This window comes from Phoenix dactylifera, chromosome 6 (genome assembly GCF_051530095.1).
Source record: "Phoenix dactylifera cultivar Ajwa chromosome 6, Ajwa_hap1_PhDact_Kaust_v1.1, whole genome shotgun sequence".
Classification (NCBI taxonomy): domain Eukaryota; kingdom Viridiplantae; phylum Streptophyta; class Magnoliopsida; order Arecales; family Arecaceae; genus Phoenix; species Phoenix dactylifera.
In genome coordinates this window covers 24,976,779-24,981,167 of record NC_143195.1, presented here as the reverse complement: position 1 = coordinate 24,981,167, position 4,389 = coordinate 24,976,779, and the positions used below count along the sequence as shown (strand labels likewise).

Below are 4,389 nucleotides of genomic sequence, written 5' to 3'. Positions count from 1 at the left end.
TGTTGACCCGACTAAGGTTATAACTAAATGGGCTTTGGTCCTGATTTGATTGAAAGTTATAATTGTATAGGAAAATATTTGATTAACTCTTTTATTAAGTCACGGTCTGATCTGGTTGAGTCCAATCTGAAGCAGTTTAGTAAGAATTAAATGACATTGGGCTCGAGAATGAGTTCAAGCCAAATCAACAATCATGACCCACTTCAAACCCAAAGTAACTCCCAACCAATTCTTTACCTGCCTTCATATAAAATTTATAAATTTAAAAAACAAAAAAAAAAAGAAAATAATAAATATAATAAAATAAATAAAAATAATTTCGGGGAATTCACTGTTCATATGAACAGTGTCCCGTGAAAACACTGTTCATATGAACAGTGTTACAAAAAAAAAATAATAATGTAAACAAGAAGCCACTGTTCATCTTCTCCCCCGCAGTGCATCCGGGCCGTTCCCCTTCTTCCCATCGATTCCGCCTCGTCCTCCGCCTGTGACGCAGCCCGCAGCCGAGACCCAGCTCCGCCATCAAGCCGCGTCGAGGCATCTCCCCGTTGATCCCGCGGCCACCCACCATTCGGAGCGATCCTCCCAGCAGCCGGAAGTCACCCATCCGTGATCAAGGCAACGCAGCCATCTTCCTTCCTGCCTCTGCAACCACGGATCCATGTTCTCCACTCTTCCGGATCTCCAGCTCCTTTCAACGTCCCCGTGATCCCAGCGATCCTGCTTCCAAGTTTAAGCACCAGTCCAAGTTCCCAGCGTCCGTCTGCAGTGGTCCTCCAGCACCATTTCTTCCGCCGGTGATGCATCCCACGCTTCAAGCCTCCGCGTCTGCAAGCACTGTGACCCAAGGACCCAGCACCTCTTTCGTGATTTCCTCCCGTCGATCAAGCTCCCATTTCTTCCGCCCGTTTCAAATGCAGCTGGTGATCCCACGGATTGACGCCCTCCTTCCGTTTCCAAATCCCAGCCCCCAAGCAATCGGATCCCCAGCAATCACGCATCCTCTCCCTCTCGATGCTTCAACGATTGATCTATAAAAGGGAGAGAGGGAAGAAACAGAGGGAGGAGGCTCGGTGGAGAAGAAAGAAACAGGGGGGCTCTGTTTCGGTGAAGAAGAAGAAGAAAGCCGAGAGAAAGAAATAAAAAAAAGAAGAGAGAGGGGAGGAAAGAGAAGAGTCTTGGATATTTTGGGAATTATGGGAGGTGATCAACTTCATTTGAGGATGGGAGGTCGTCCGGAAGCCATGCTCGGCTAAACATCTAGTCTAGGGCTGGATGAAGCCCTAGCAATGTATCAGGGCATTGTAGTTCTTATTTTTATTATTATTTTGGAGCTTGTTTAAATTCTTATTTTCAATGAAATATTCCTTTATGATATTTAAACTTTGAGCATGCTAGTTACTAATCATGTTTGCTAAAGTAGTCTAAGATGATCCATGCCTAGGAAGATGAAGTGTGCTGCATCCTAGATTAGCATACTTAGGTAGACACTTCATGCTATACCGAAGATGGATCTTCCTAACACTCTTTATGTCTTTATTTTAAAAGGCTTATAGCCAAAATTGCATGCCTTCCAAAAGATAAAGATTAAGAACACAATCCTTGATGCAATGCTATGTGGTGGATTCCAAACCCTAGATCTATTTACTTTGATTAAATTTCAATTCGTACTCATAGATTAATTTAGTTGAATCAAGTTAGCAAATCCTTCTTTTTGATTTATTTTTAAAAGAAAAATAACTTGTCTCCAATCCCTGTGGACCGACACCCGTAATCACTATCCTACAGGATACGTGCTATTGCGTGGTTTATTTTCAAAATTGAAATAACCGATCAATTTTTGGCGCCGTTGCCGGGGATTGCTAGCATAGTTATTTTTCTTATTAAAAAAAATTATTTAAAAATTAAAAAAAAAATTCTTTTAAAAAAAAATTCTATTATTGTTACTTTTCTTATCTTCTTTTTCTCCCTTACTAATTTTTATTTATATTATTTGATCAGGAATCGAGGAAAAAATCTGGGATGATCAAAAGGAGAACTGCCGGAAAAGAAATGTTGTAGAGGTTTGCAAAAAAAAAAAAAAAAAAAATAAATTGCTGGGGAAATTCCCTTTGGTAACCTCTAAACTTTTCTTATTTAAATTAATTATTGGTTTGAAATTTTGTGGTGATTGTTTGATTTTAATTATAGCAAAATTGTGAATGCATGCTTGATACACATACACAAATCAATTTGCACATAGTAAGGGCAATCACCCCAACAAGATAAGAGCCGGATTTCATCACCGGACTCTTGCCCAACTTAGGTGAACTCAATCTCACATAGTGTCATCTTTAATTAAAATCAATTAGACGTTGGCTCCTAGGGACATTCGAGCTCAATAGGACGAAGATCACCGAAAGTTGCACCAATTTCGCTCTGTGGCTTAGTTGATGTCTAGGCAAGCTTTGTCCCTATAAGGGAGACAGTTCATCTGTTCGAGGCAAGTGGGTTTTAAGTGGGACCTTTGCGAACGCATCGTGACCCCTCCACTTACCTGGGAGCTTACCTGGTCAACTCGGTTCATTAGACCGGATTGGAGGCTTAGGTGACCTCTTCAAACCAGTTAGGAGCTGTCTAGTGATTTTAGGACAAAGACTAGGATTGATATGCTTTTCTCTTTTATTGCATGCTTGATTGATCAAGTACTAGTGTATGCACGGTAGTCGTTCTAGAGTACAAAATCTATTACCTTTTGACCCTGAAATAGAACGAACCCTTAGGAACATTCGAGCTAAGATCAAAACATTAGGATCATCCCCACCTCTTAAGATGGCTGAAGAACAACCCAAACTCTTGAGGGAATACTTTACTCCCACTATTTATACTTCCCCATCTTGCATTCGATTACCTGAGGTAGCAGCTGTACAATATGAAATAAAGTCTAGTGTGATCCAAATGCTCCCATCTTTTTATGGGCTCACCAATGAAGACCCATATAAACACCTAGATGAATTCCTTGAGATTTGCACCACTGTCAAGATTCAAAATTTCACTGATGATGCTTTAAAACTTAGATTATTCCCCTTCTCCCTTAAAGATAGAGCCAAACAATGGCTGAATTCTTTAGAAGCTAACTCAATTCGTTCTTGGGATCAAATGCAACAAGAATTCCTTAAAAAATACTTTCCCATAGGAAGAACGAACCAGTTTAGACGTGCCATTACAAGCTTCTCCCAAACCGAGGGAGAAGAATTTTATGAAACTTGGGAGAGATTTAGGGACCTAATCCGTAAATGCCCTCATCATCAAATACCTAAGTGGCAGCTAGTGCAATGTTTCTATGACAGTTTGACGGAACGAAACCGTCAGATGATCGATGCTGCATGCGGGGGGACTTTCATGCTTCGAAATGAGCATGAAGCATGGCAACTATTTGAAAATCTTAATGAAAACTCCCTCCACCATGCTTCATGTTCTCGTCAAGCATCCCCGAATTTTCAAAGAAAAGGGGCCATTTGTGAAATAAGTCATTCTATGGACCTGTCTAGCAAGGTAGATGCATTGTCCCATAAGATTGACCAACTAATGATAGGAGGACAGGTCGTTAGTTCTTCCCAAGCACAAGTGTGTGCTATCTGTTCTAGCCCATCGCATCCTATTCATGAGTGCCCCTCAGCACCCCAATATCCCGAACTCGTGCAAGAACACATCAATGCTGCCCAAACACAGCCCAGACCGGGTAATGATCCATTTTCCAATACATATAATCCGGGATGGCGGAATCATCCAAATTTTTCTTGGAGGCAGCAAGCTTCTAATACCTCCCAACCCTTCCCCCAAAATTTTCAAAACCCTCAGAATTTTCATCTCTACCGTCCCTCAACTCAATTTCAGCATCCTCCTCCTCCAACCCAAAGAAATACAGCCTTTGAGGAGAAGGTGTTGACTGCCCTTCAAGGTTTGGAGGCAAATACACAACTATTGCACTCTCACACACAATCAATTGCTAAGCTAGAATCCCAAATGGGTCAACTAGCCAATGCATTAAATAAACGAGAGGAAGGTAAGCTTCCAAGTCAACCAATGAGTAATCCTAGGGGACAATATGTGGCTCAAGAAACCCGACTAAATCATGAGCAAGCCAATGCTTTGACTACCCTAAGGAGTGGACGTATAATAGATAATAAGGTTGGGGAGGGTAACAATAAGGAAGATGAAGAAGAGGAGAGGAATGTTTCACGTGAAAACCCAAAACCTTCTTCAGCTAGTCCACCATCTGTCACAACCCATACTCCAAAGGCTCCATTTCCTGAAGCACTTAATGCACCCACTCCCTTTGGCAAGAAGGGAACTTCACTAGAAGAGATGATGGAGGTGTTCAAACAAGTTAAAATCAACCTTCCA

General features: G+C 41.5%; 1 non-coding gene across 1 annotated transcript; it reads right to left on the bottom strand.

Moving 5' to 3' along the window:
* Window positions 1–3,190: 3,190 nt before the first annotated feature.
* LOC120108316 (small nucleolar RNA R71) lies at window positions 3,191–3,296 on the bottom strand. Its single transcript, XR_005507189.1, has one exon. It is a non-coding gene; the product is annotated as a small nucleolar RNA R71 (small nucleolar RNA).
* Window positions 3,297–4,389: the final 1,093 nt, after the last annotated feature.